This window comes from Aquarana catesbeiana, linkage group LG01 (assembly GCF_042186555.1).
Source record: "Aquarana catesbeiana isolate 2022-GZ linkage group LG01, ASM4218655v1, whole genome shotgun sequence".
Lineage (NCBI taxonomy): Eukaryota > Metazoa > Chordata > Amphibia > Anura > Ranidae > Aquarana > Aquarana catesbeiana.
Genome location: NC_133324.1, coordinates 873705286 through 873719782, shown reverse-complemented (window position 1 = coordinate 873719782; position 14497 = coordinate 873705286). Strand labels below are relative to the sequence as shown.

General features: G+C 42.0%; 1 protein-coding gene across 2 annotated transcripts in view; it reads right to left on the bottom strand.

The window, feature by feature from the left end:
* SLC2A9 (solute carrier family 2 member 9) overlaps window positions 1–14497 on the bottom strand; it is a 689875-nt gene that overhangs the window by 594901 nt on the left and 80477 nt on the right. The gene's annotated exons all lie outside the window — the stretch shown is intronic.

Below are 14497 nucleotides of genomic sequence, written 5' to 3'. Positions count from 1 at the left end.
GAGACACTTCCTCCTCTTTGTGCTCAGCCCTGGAACTGATTGATGAATTTGGTTGGTTCTCAGGCATCAGAATGAATTAGGATAAATCTTTTCTGTTCTCCCTGGGCCCTGTGGACACTCCTCCGAACCCTGCTACTCCACTGCAGTGGGTATCCACCTTTAAAAAACTTGGAATTATGTTCCAAAGGGGGATGTCTGTCTACCTTGCTCTTAATTTAAACCCTGTACTCTGCCAGTTGGCTCAGAGATGCGCTGTGTGGAGGTCCTTGCCTTTGACTCCTGTAGGTAGAGTTAAAGGGGTTGTAAAGTCAGAAGGTTTTTTATTTTAATGCATTCTATGCATTAAGATAAAAAGCCTTCTGTGTGCAGCAGCCCCCCTCAGCCCCTGTAATACTTACCTGAGCCCCATCTCAGTCCAGCAATGTCCATGAGTGTCTCGGGCGTCCCAGACTCTCCCTCCTGATTGGCAGCGGCACCATTGGCTCCCGCTGCTGTCAATCAAGGTCAGTTAGCCAATCAGGAGAGAGAGGGGTCGGGGTCAGGTTGTGGCTCCGTGTCTGAATGGACACAGGGAGCTGTGATTAGGCTTGGGCACCCCCATAGCAAGCTGCTTGCTGTGGGGGCATTCGACAGGAGGGAGGGGCAAGGAGCACAGAAGAGGGAACTGAGAAGAGGAGGATCCAGGCTGCTCTGTGCAAAACCATTACACAGAGCAGGTAAGTATAACATGTTTGTTATTTTAAAAGAAAAAAAATAGACTTTACAATCACTTTAATCTTATTAAGATGCCCTTCCTTCCTAATTTTTTTTATGTGTTCTGACACAACCTAATCTCAATTCCCATGTCTTTCTTTCAGAAATTGGACCAAATTATAACCTTCTTTACTTGGGTGGGTGGTGTTCCAACTGGCCCTTTCCCTGTGAGGACTAGCCCTCCCATGTTTGCAGAAGTATTACAGGGCTGCTGTCCTGGTGAATGTTCACTGGTAGTTCTTCCAGGTGAAAGGATAACCTGGCAGTGAACTTGGAAACTGCTTTGCTGGGCTCCTACTCCGAATTAAGTACGGTAACTTGGTGTTTCAAAGGCTTGCTCTAACCCTACATAACTATTCCTATGAAAACCAGGTGGGGATCTCTCTAGGGGCCCCTGAAATGTGCTCTCCATATACTCCACTCTGGGGGAACCCTAGACTGATGCATTTTCAATCCATACCAGACCCAATCCTTTGGGCCCACCATGGCATTAAAACACTGCAGAAGGTAACCAGATTGTTTAACCACTTGAAGACCAGGCCTTTTCTGGAACTTTTTGCTTACAAGAATAAAATTTGTATTTTTTGCTAGAAAATTACTTAGAACCCCCAAACATTATACAGTATCTCACAAAAGTGAGTACACACCTCACATTTTTGTAAATATTTTATTATATCTTTTCATGTGACAACACTGAAGAAATTACACTTTGCTACAATGTAAAGTAGTGAGTGTACAGCTTGTATAACAGTGTAAATTTGCTGTCCCCTCAAAATAACTCAACACACAGCCATTAATGTCTAAATCGCTGGCAACAAAAGTGAGTGCACCTCTGTAAATGTCCAAATTAGGGCCAAAGTGTCAATATTTTGTGTGGCCCTTATTATTTTCCAGCACTGCCTTAACCCTCATGGGCATGGTGTTCACCAGAGCGTCACAGGTTGCCACTGGAGTCCTCTTCCACGCCTCCATGATGACATCACGGAGCTGGTGGATGTTAGAGACCTTGCGCTGCTCCACCTTCCGTTTGAGGATGTTCCACAGATGCTCAATAGGGTTTAGGTCTGGAGACATGTTTGGCCAGTCCATCACCTTTACCCTCAGCTTCTTTAGCAAGGTAGTGGTCATCTTGGAGGTGTATTTGGGGTTGTTATGTTGGAATACTGCCTTGTGGCCCAGTCTCCGAAGGGAAGGGATCATGCTCTGCTTCAGTATGTCACAGTACACGTTGGCATTCATGGTTCCCTCAATAAACTGTAGCTCCCCAGTGCCGGCAGCACTCATGCAGCCCCAGACCATGACGCTCCCACTACCATGCTTGACTGTAGGCAAGACACACTTGTCTTTGTACTCCTCACCTGGTTGCCGCCACACACGCTTTACACCATCTGAACCAAATAAGTTTATCTTGGTCTCATCAGACCACAGGACATGGTACCAGTAATCCATGCCCTTAGTCTGCTTGTCTTCAGCAAACTGTTTGTGGACTTTCTTGTGCATCATCTTTAGAAGAGGCTTCTTTCTGGGACTACAGCCATGCAGACCAACTTGATGCAGTGTGTGGCGTATGGTCTGAGCACTGACAGGCTGACCCCCATTCCTTCAACCTCTGCAACATTGCTGCAACAATTTCCCAAAGAGAACCTCTGGATATGACGCTGAACATGTGCACTCAACTTCTTTGGTCCACCAGGGCAAGGCCTGTTCTGAGTGGAACCTGTCCTGTTAAACCGCTGTATGGTCTTTGCCACCATGCTACAGCTCAGCTTCAGGGTTTGGGCCCAATTTAGACATTTTCACTTAGGGGTGTGCTCACTTTTGTTGCCAACGGTTTAGACATTAATGGCTGTGTGTTGAGTTATTTTGTTGGGACAGTAAATTTACACTGTACACTCACTACTTTACATTGTAGCAAAGTGTCATTTCTTCAGTGTTGTTATATGAAAAGATATAATAAAATATTTACAAAAATGTGAGGGGTGTACTCACTTTTGTGAGATACTGTATATATTTTTTTAGCAGAGGCCATTACAGCTGCAAGTCTTTTTGGGGATGCTTCTACCAGCTTTGCACATCTATAGAGTGACATTTTTACCCATTCTGCTTTGCAAAATAGCTCAAGCTCTGTCAGATTGGATGGAGAGCATCTGTGAACAGCAATTTTTAAGTCTTGCCACAGATTCTCAATTGGATTTTTTTTTTTTCACAAGAAATAGGTCTGAACTTTGACCGGGCCATTCTAATACATGAATATGCTTTGATCTAAACCATTCCATTGTAGCACTGGCTGTCTGTTTAGGGTCGTTGTCCTGCTGGAAGGTGAACCTCTGCCCCAGTCTCAAGACTTTTGCAGACTCTAACAGGTTTTCTTCTAAGATTGCCCTGTATTTGGCTCCATCCATCTTTCCATCAAGTCTGACCAGCGTCCCTGTCCCTGCTGAAGAAAAGCATCTCCACAACATGATGCTGCCACCACCGTGTTTCACGGTGGGGATGGTGTGCTCAGGGTGATGTGCAGTGTTAGTTTTCCACCATATATAGCATTTTACTCGTAGGCCAGAGTTCAACTTTGGTCTCATCTGACTAGAGCATCTTCTTCCACATGTTTGCTGTCCCCTATATGGCTTCTTGCAAACTGCAAACAGGCCGTCTTATGGCTTTCTTTTAACAATGGCTTTCTTCTTGCCACTCTTCCATAAAGGCCAGATTTGTGGAGTGCACAACTAATAGTTGTCCTGTGGACATTTTCTCCCACCTGAGCTGCAGATCTCTGCAGCTTCTTCAGAGTTACCATGGGCCTCTTGGCTGCTTCTCTGATGAATGCTCCCCTTGCCTGTCAGATTAGGTGGACGGCCATGTCTTGGTAGGTTTGAAGTTGTGCCATACCCTTTCCACTTTCTGATTATGGATTGACCAGTGCTTCGTGAGATGTCCAAAGCTTGGGATTTTTTTTTATAACCTAACCCTGCTTTTAACTTCTCCACAACTTTATCCCTGACCTGTCTGATGTGTTCCTTGGCCTTCATGATGCTGTTTGTACACTAAGGTTCTCTGAGGGCTTGACAGAACAGCTGTATTTATACTGAGATTAAATTGCACACAGGTGGACTCTATTTTCTAATTAGGTGACTTTGGAAGGCAATTGGTTCCACTAGATTTTAGTTAGGGGTATCAGAGTAAAGGGGGCAAATGCATGCCACACTTTTCACATATTTATTTGTAAAAAAAATGAAAGCCATTTATCATTTTCCTTTCACTTCACAAATATGTGCCACTTTGTGTTGGTCTATCACATAAAATCCCAATAAAATACATTTACGTTTTTGGTTGGAACATGACAAAATGTTTACAATTTCAAGGGGTATGAATACTTTTTCAAGGCACTGTATAACACGGTTGACTCTACCTGCTCTAAATTTGGTACTAAAATAGATACGTTCATAGACATGGTTTGGTCTGGCCGTCTTCTGCAGATATTTTGGAGAGACGTGGTAGCTGACATCACTACAATTAGTGGGCTGGTGGTCCCTATAGACCCACTCTTGCATTTGCTAGGGATCTGTGATCCTATTGAAATCACTGACCATAAACGATTGTTCCTTTCTTATGTATTGTACAATGTTAGAAAATCTATCCTCCTTAGATGGAAGGTGTTGGATCCCCCTATGGTGCAAAAGTGTTGCTCCCAGGTGAATAAAGTATTGTCGCTGTATAAGCTTAATTATCTTGGCCATAATTACCCTAAGAAATGTTAAAAAATTTGGGAGGCATGGGTTAAGGCCAGAGATTTAACATTGTAGAAACCTTAGTTGCCTCAGGTCTTCCTTTCCCTTTATCCGGTCCGTTCTCTTCTTGTGCCTTATGTATCTTTCCTCTGCTTCCCCTTCCCTTCCACCTCTTTCCATCTTTTCCCTTGTAGTTTTTACAAAGTGAAGATATTCCTTGGGTTCACTAAGCTCTGGGGAAAATGAGTACAGCTGCACTTGCAAAGTGCACAGTCTATTTGCCTTTAGTAAAAGAACCCCATTGTGTGATTAGGACTGTTTTCTTTCACAGAGATCTTTTGTCCATCTGATTTTACACTGAAAGAGGAAGTAAACTTCCATCTTTAAGTTTTACCTATAGGTAAGCCTATAGTAAGGCTTACCTATATGAAGTGTAAATATCTGCTAAACGTGCACCATTTAAGAGATATTTACTGTACATGCAGCCAACGAAATCACTGGCGCATACGTTCTAAAGGAATGGACGCCTGTGCCATTTCTTCAGAGCCCTGTGCCGTGAGCGGCAGCTCCCGCGCACATGAGTAAATCGCTTTAAAAGGATATGCATCCATTTTTTAAATCACCAATTCTAAATGTAATTCCTTTCACTTTACACTGTTATATACAGGTAATTATTTTTTTATTGCAATTTTGAGTTTTGTCATAAGGAGATAGTGCATCTATTGTGTTCTATAAATCTATTTTTTGACTTATATTCAAACTGTTAGTGAACTGCTTTTCTACTTGATTTTTCACGAAGTGCAATGGGCTCTCAAAATGATACAACGGATACAGCAGTATAAAATTAGCCAGCAGCATTACTATTGTGATCTAACATAATAGTCCTAAATGATGTATGCCCAACTTTTATTTTATCTTTAAGGATACCCCCCTCACACACACACACACACACACACACACTCACACACACACCCACATTTTTAAGGTAAGACTTGCAACAACAACAAAAAAAAAAGTCAGTTTAATCTAAAATAAAGGGCAGAAGACAAAGAACAAGGAGGGTGCATCAGCCTTGTTCTTTTGTTAAATTAATGTACAATGGTTATACTCACAAACCAACTGAATCACAAGCTTTTACATTAACAAGGAAATCAGCCTCATTATAAAATGCTAACAGTACCAATAGGTGGACCTGCACAATACTCCACAGCAGAAGCAAGGGCTAACATGTTTCAAGGGCTGAAGGTCAGAAACATCAAATAAAAAACCAATACATGCTCAAAATAAACAAAACCCCCAAAAATCAACACCCTGAAATAAACATTTTTTTTTAAAGGAAGCCTTTTAGGAAAAAAAGAAATTGCTATGGATGGGATAGCAGCTAAATGTGGCAGATGTCCTCAAATCAACCACAAATTAAAATAAAAAACAACAAATATAATAATAAGAAAAAGGCAGCAAGGGGGTTGATTGCCCAATTAGCTAGAAATCAGAATTAAAGTACAGTTTCTTAACTGTCCCTAATCTCGCTATGCAGTTTGCCAGGTTTCCCAACAACAGCTTCCAATTCACTGTCATTATGATTTCTCTATGCCATTTTACAGTGAGGGGGCTGGTTGACCCAAAAGCCCCCTTAATTGTCCTTTTATGCCTGATGGCTATACTTTAAATGCCATGCAATGCATAACGGTTTTAAAAAGAATTCTCCAGGACAAATCTGCACAAGATATTTTCCAGGCTTGCAAATCTCCACCTCAGAGGATTCACCTCAAACCCACAGTAGAAGCAAACCCAAACCTGATCCCTAATAGGAAGAATAAAGGTGACATGAGAAAAAATTACAACCGAATGACCCTTTCATAGGGGGAAGGGACAGTTTCCTTTGGGCTAAAGAAAATGTGCCACACAAAGTGTGTGGTAGTGATCAGTGGCCATGGTGACAGGTGGGTTATGTCTTAAAGGACATGGTTTATTGTAACACACTTTTTTTCTTAAATATATAAGTTAAAAACAGATATAAAGTGTAAATGATGAGCTGAAAAAGATACCTGCTGCTCTGTGAAAAGGATATGGATTCACCTAAATAAACTTATAAATAAAATTCATTGCCATCATCACAAATAATACTTATTATTTATAGTTGCTTTCTTTAAAAAAACAGTGAAATACATTTCACATACTTATGTTTCTCCAGCATTGACTTCCTTTGGTGGTCTTGGCATTCAATCTCATAACATCACAGAGACGCAGAGAAAGTGAAAGCTGAAAGACTTCCCTCAGTCAGGTGCTCTGATCACAAATATGAACTGTAAACACATAGCTGTATAATTATCATCTGTCTCGAGTTTTGGTTCCAATGCTGATCTTAAATTGGGGAGTATCTGCACTCAGGGCCTCTGGCCAAACATACTGTATAACATATGTATTGGCCCAGGGGGCAAATGCCCCCTGCCCAGTCTTTTCAATGGAAATTCACCACTGTAAAGCTTCTATAACTGCTTGAAAAAAAGGTTGGATTGTCGTTTTCCTTAATCCTATTTTAATTACCTAACCATTAAGAATAAGCTTCAGGTTAGGGTCAGTGGAAAGTTCAACCCAAACACCAGATTTGGCCTATTTACTGACCGAAACTCCTGGCTGGTGCTGTATCTGAACTTGATTTATTTGCTGCAGTATCAATACCACCACTAACCATAGCACCATAACAGATTCCCGGCCCATTTGTCAGCTTGTTTCACATATATCCACAATTACTCCCAATAGACATACTAAGGGGTGTTACACGTTGAGAAGTACAAATTTGTTGGCAATGAACTCCGTCAGCTGAGACCACAATGGCCTTACCTTGGAGCAGTCCCACACAATGTGAAAGTACTCTCACCCAGCTGGCATTTATGACATATGGGAGAATCTCTCTTTTTTATATGGAATAATCGTACAGGGGTATAGTATATCTGATGTAGATGTCCTAGTTGGATCATCCAATTTGTAGAGGCGATAACCTTGGTCAGATACGTACCATGCACCTCACTTCACATCTCGTCTGACAACTCCGGTGCAATAGCCATCCAACGAGCCCTAGCAAGCAACCAACTGTGAATCCCCAGAACCCATAGCCGCTCAGTATTTGGAGACCAGCTTAGCAGGATCCGGATCTAATAAAACTGCCTGCAGTTTGGTATTTGGAAGCTGAACAACACTGCCCCCAAACTGAGCCATTGCGGCGTGGCATAACTGCATATTTAAAGTGCCAAGTCCGCAGGACTCCATAAATCCTACAGAGCTGCTCAAAAGAGCAGAAATTCCCATCCAGAAACAGCTTATGCGCATACTTAAACCCATAAGGGGCCCAGAGGGTACCATCTTCCAGCTTAAAAAATTCCCCTAAAGACAGGTAATATCACAGAGGGTTATTAGGGGATAAAGACAAGGACACATCCCCTAGACCAGTGATGGCGAACCTTGGCACCCCAAATGTTTTAGAACTACATTTCCCATGATGCTCATACACTCTGCAGTATAATTGAGCATCATGGGAAATTTAGTTCCAAAACATCTGGGTGCCAAGGTTCGCCGTCACTGCCCTAGATTATGAGAGCATATATGAAAAATCTTCCCCGGTAAGGACATAACCACCCCCACTTCTCTCGCCGGGACCCCCCTATAAAGCATGTTAAACAAGGCTTCATACAACGTAGCCACCACCGCCTCAGCCACGACCGTCACATTCGGAGTTTGGGGAAAGAACCGCCAATGGAGATTAAGCAGTTGAGATGCAAAATAGTAAACTCTTAGATCTGGCATTGCCGGCCTTGTATAGTTTAGGAGGGGGGAGGGGGGCGCACCCTCGCTGTTACTTTTACTTTAGTTGTATTTATACAGATTTTATTTTTTATCTTTGTTTTACAAACTTTTTTTTATATTTCAAAGTATTCCAGGAGCACTAGTGGTTATGTACAGGAATGGCACAACTTGCCTTGCAGCTCCCTGTGTCTGATAGAAATTCTTTAGTTCTTTAGTTAACTTGCATTACACCCACTATGCCTCACAATCCACTCTGTGCGGAAGGATCTCAGCAGTTCTTGGCTCTATAGGTTCTCATTAGACTAGAGGAGGCCTGGGACTTTGCTACACCACTTACATTTCCCTTTTTCCCACCATAATTTAATATAGCTACTGATACCAAATCTCGCTTACCTTATGATTTTTAACTAATAATGTATACAGTATATCAGTCCACAGAATTTTTATTTTTGAATTTAAAATATATCTCACTAAGCAGCTGGAAAAGCACTGCCCACCCCAAGCAAGTCTAAATACAAATCTGAAACCAGCGCTGAAATTTATCAATCCAAAATCACAGTCTGTAGGGTCTTATGAACTCTCACCAGATCTAAATGTGTATATGGGTCAAATAAAGCCTGATGTCAATCAAGTGTTTCTTCTTCTTATTTCATCACCTTCGACTCTTCCTCGGAATATGATTCCATCCAATGTAAAAGTAACAACAACAAAAAAATGTATACAGTGTTCAGTAAAAATGAGTACACCAACAGACTTGTCAGAAAAACTTTACTTTTCTTTCAGAATCAACATTTTCTATGGGACACTATACTACAAAATACTCCCACAAATACAAGCCATTAATTGCAACCAGGATTTGTTAATTTGCACACACAAAAAAGTATTTTTTCTAACAAATTAATTCAAGATCATGTTGCAAAAATTAATACACCACAATCAAAGTCTAATGGCCCATACACACGATTCGAAAATTGGACGACAGATTGTCCAATTTTTTTCATTTACTAGTCGCAAGTAGAAATTAAATAAGTTAGTAGAGTCACGAAAATTCTCGTGCGACAGAAAAAAAAAATCGGAAATGATGATATGTGTTGTAGTGTATTTGTATTGTATTTTCGGACAACTGTACTGACTAAACGAAAATCGTACGATCTGGTATCGTACGAGGAAAATTTTCATGCTTATCTGATTGAATAATATTGGATGGACTGTCATGATCGGCTCTCGAAAGCTCTGTATTAACAATCCGAGTATTGTACGATCGCGTCGAAAGTGGTATTTTTCGTCCGTTTTTTGGACAACAAAATCCTAATTAACAAGAGTTCAACTACAGGTGAGTTTAGCTATTCATTAAACGGGTGTCCAGCAAACAGTTGATTATAAAAGGGTGTCACTTAACAAAGAAAACCCTTTCCCATTTCATGCTGTCAGTAATGGCACCACATGAAAGAGAAATGTCACAAGGCCTGAGAAAGAAAATAATTTCTCTACACAAGAAAGGTGAAGGCTACAAGAAGATCAGCAACGCTTTACTTATCAGTTAGAATACTGTAGCAAAAGTGATACAAACATTTTACAAAAATGGAAGTGCAACCATCTCACAGAGACTTCCAGGCCGTTCACGGAAGTTACCACCTTGACAGGAGCATTTTCTGATGAGAAGGGTTTGAAGAAAATCAAAATGCAAGTTCACTGCAGTTGGCTCAAGAAGTAGAAAGCCAAACTGGGGTGATTGTTTCCCGTGACATAATACAGCGTACACTGCAGGGGAATGGCATGCATAGTGTTGTTCATGAAGGAAGCCTCTCCTAAAGCCCATGCAAAAAAAAGCCTGCCTAGAATTTGTCAGGGCCCATGCTGGGAAAGAAGATGACTACTGGGACTCTGTACACTGGAATGATGGGAACAAAATAAATGTTTTTGGAGCTAATGGCTTCAAAACTGTATGGCCTCGCAAAGGTAAGGAGTACAAAGAAAAATGCATGGTGTCTACAGTGAAACATGGTGGTGGCAGTTTCCTTCTGTGGGGCTGCATGAGTGCTGCTTGTGTGTGGGAGCTGCATTTCATTGATGGTATCACGAATTCAAAGATTTACTGCTCTATATTAAAAGAGAAGATGCTACCATCACTCTGTGTCTTGGTCGTCGTGCACGTTTCCAATATGACAATGATCCAAAACACACATCTAAGGCCACTGTTGCATTTCTGAAGAAGAACAGGGTGAGACTGATTCAGTGCCCAAGTTTGTCTCCTGATCTGAACACCTATGGGGAAATCTGAAGAGACAAGTTAACCATCACTCTCCATCCAGTATCCAGGCTCTAAAAAAGGTTGTTCTTGTAGAATGGAAAAAGATAGATGTTGCAATATGTCGCCAACTTGTTCATTCTATGCCTAAAAGACTTGGTGCTGTCCTTACAAATCATGGAGGTCATACAAAATACTAGCTGTAGTAGTTTTTATTGTGGGGTGTATTCATTTTTGCATCAACTAATTTGAGTAAAACTGAATATTGTGTAATCTAAGTTATGTCATTAACCTTACTTTCATGTAATGAGCTAAACAAATGTTTTATAAAACTCAGTTTTGTCAAAATGTTGGAAATTGTTCTTGTGTTGATTGAGATATTGATTAAAATCCTACTTTTCAAAAGGGGTGTACTCATTCATGCTGAGCAGGGATGAGCTTGATGTTCGGGTCGAACATACATTTGACTCGAACATCGGGTGTTCGCCCGTTCGCCGAAGAGCAAACATTATGGGGCATTCGCGGCAAACTCCAGCGCCGCAGAATGCCCCATACTGCACTGCCAATCATGGCTCAAGGGGACTAAGTCCATGCCTCACACTATATAAGGCTGCCTACACGGCAGCGATGTGTAGTGTTGTTGGTGTGGACGGAGAAATAGCTTGATTTAGATTAAGCAGGCAGGTTATTCAGTTGGTGGCAGTGTATTCGATATATATATATATATATATATATATATATACTCTGCATCCAGTGTAGCCTATATCTACAGTGCATTCTGTGGTGTACTGTTTCTAATACACTTCAGGTGGTGTACACAGTATCTAATACAGTGTGTACAGTTTCTACTACACTTCTAGTGGTGTACACAGTACACAATACAGTGCAGCCGTAGTACAGTTTCTACTACTTTTCTGATGGTGTACACAGTATCTAATACAATGTATACAGTTTCTACTACACTTCTGGTGAACACAGTATAAAATACAGTGCAGCCATAGTACAGTTGCTAATACAGCGCAGGCGGTGTACACGGTATCTAATACAGTGTAGTGTGGTGTTGCAAAACAAAATATACAGGCAACCAAGGAGAGGCAGACGCTCACAGACCACTAAAAGAGGGCAAGCAGCCTCTGTGTCTACAGTCTACAGTGCTGGTCATGGACATGGTGCATCCTCTGCAGGTGGCCGTGGGGCACGATTGTCCTTTTTTTTTGCTGCTGGCCCTGTTATTGATCCAGAACATGCAGAAGAGTTGGTGGAGTGGATAACAAAGCCGCCTCATCCACCTCATCCTCTGTCACCCAGGCTCAGAGTAGTTTGCCTTCCAATGCAGCTGCCAAAGTGTCCTATTCCACCGGCTCCTTGTCCACAGTCACTCCTTCCCACCATCATGCACAGAGGAGTCCCCAGAACTATTTGACAACAGTGTCGGGTACATGCTGCTGGAGGATGCTCAGCGATTTGAAGGCTCCGATGTTGGTTCCCAGGTTAAGGATGAGAGTAACGTGAGCCTAGAGAGAGGGGGTGCCCAAGAAGGACAAGAAACCGTCAGTCATGTTCCCCCAGATGCAGCATCCTGCCAAGTTTGCTTCAGTGACGAGGAGGGAGGGAATGATGAGGTCACTGACTTTACTTGGGTGCCTGAGAGAAGAGAGGAGGAGGAGGCACAACTCCAATGAGGCAGGATGTCCTCTAGGGGGCAGCTTAAGGGCAGCCACCCTATTGCATCACACCACAGAGCTCCGCAGGTGCAAGGCACTGCTGACTCCCCGCTGACTTTTAAAAGTTCCTTGGTGTGGGCCTTTTTCGACATGCAACCTATGTCTGAAGCAGATCAAGCATGGCCAGAACAGCAGCCGCTTGGGCACCACATGCTTGACCAGACCTATGAGGACCCGCCATGCAGTCCGTTGACAATAGCACTTGAAAGACCCACATCAAAGAAAAAAGGCAAACTTCTCCTTGCTCCTCATCTGGGATCTCCAAACCCACTATACCTCCAGTCATCTCAAAAACCTGCACTGAGAGGAATGAAGGTATAGCAATAGGTGTCCCAAGTACTTGCAACCAATCTGCTAGCAGTACACCACCATCTGATTTTAGCAGGCAAATTTCCCTACCCCAGTTGTTGAACCGTAAAAAGAAATTCAGTCCCAGTCATCCACATGCTCAGTGTCTGAATGCTAGCTTGGCCAAATTGCTAGCACTGCAGCTGCTGCCTTTTCAGCTGGTAGACTCTGCCCCCAAACGCCATTTCTTTTTACGGAAGACCATTCGAGCTCTCTACCGGGATGTGGAAGGCAATGTTTTGGCCGTTACCTTTCCTTCACAGTGCACTGGGTAAATCTGCTGGCAGCTAGGAAGGATTCTGGACTGGGTTCAGTATTGTTGAAGCTTGTTCCGCCACCACGCCTCCAAAATGCTAGTGGTGATTCTGCCACAGCTCTCTCCTCCACCCCCTCCTCTTCTTTTTCCTCTATGGCCTCTTTTGCAGATTTGTCCTCTGAACCAGCGGTGCTCTGTAAGCGTAAGGGGCTACTCAAGCAGTATCAAGCTTAGGGGACAGGCGCCACACTGGGGCAGAGATTCTGTCAGCTCTGCAGGGGCAGGCTCAGAGGTGGTTGACGCCACGCCAGCTTCAGCCAGGAATGGTTGCATGCGACAATGGCACCAACCTTCTCTCCACCCTCCAACAGTGACACTTGACCCATGTTCCATGTTTGGTACACATCTTGAATTTGGTGGTGCAGCAGTTCTTGAGCAGGTACCCAGGCTTACAGGATCTCCTGAGGCAGGCCAGAAAAGTCTGTGGTCATTTCTGCCGGTCATACAATGCCAGTGCTCCGGGAATGCAACCTGCCCACCAACCGCCTCATTTATGACATGCCCACCAGGTCAAAAAAAAAGTGTAAAAAATTTTTTTTTTTTTTGTAAAAAATAATTAAATAAATAATAATTAAAAAAAGAAATGAAATGGCCCCTGTCCCACCGTGCTTACGTGCAAATGTGAACGCATACTCTGCACGCATATGTAAACGGCCATCGAACCACACATGTAAGGTATTGTCACGAACGTCAGATCGAGAGCAATAATTCTAGCACCAGATCTCCCGTTCAACTCTAAACTGGTAACCTGTAAAGGTGTTTAAAGTGTTGGAGAATTTTAAGCACCGTAGTTTGCCGCCATTCCATGGGCAGACGCAATTTTAAAGTGTGACATGTTAGGTATCTATTTACTCAGCGTAACATTATCTTTCACATTATGCAAAAAAACTGTGTTTTTATTTAATTCATGAAAGTGTTTTTTTATCAAAAACCAAAAAAAATTGTGTTTGAAAAACTGCTGAGCAAATACCGTGTGACATAAAAAATTGCAACACCCACCATTTTATTCTATAGGGTCTCTGCTAAATATATATATATATATATATATATATATATATATATATATATATATATATATATTCAAGCAAAAAAAGTTGATTTTTACATGTAGGAGTTAAGTGTCAGAAATGGCCTGGATGGCATGTCTGGAGTTTAGGTGGAAATTCCCAAGCACAGGGAAAACATGCAATCTCCATGCAAACCTAGGGCCCTTGTGCTGCAAGGCAGAAGTTGTAACTACTAAGCCCCTTTTGATGTAGATATACATTTATATATACAGTCTATACTGTATATGAATATACTGTATAAATTACTGGTTACCTTTATGATCGATACAGCCAAAAAATTGATTTTACTATACATATTCAATATACTGTATATAACCAAGGTAGTTGATAAAATGCTTGAGCACAAGCTAGTCAAATGGATTTACTCCAACACAAGCATCCTAATCATCGAAATAAACAATGACATTCCTACAATACCTACTCACCCTGAATATAAATTCTTGAAGGATTAGTTTACGCAAAAATGCGATTTATAAAACAACTACAAATGTTCATCGATAGATATTGTACCC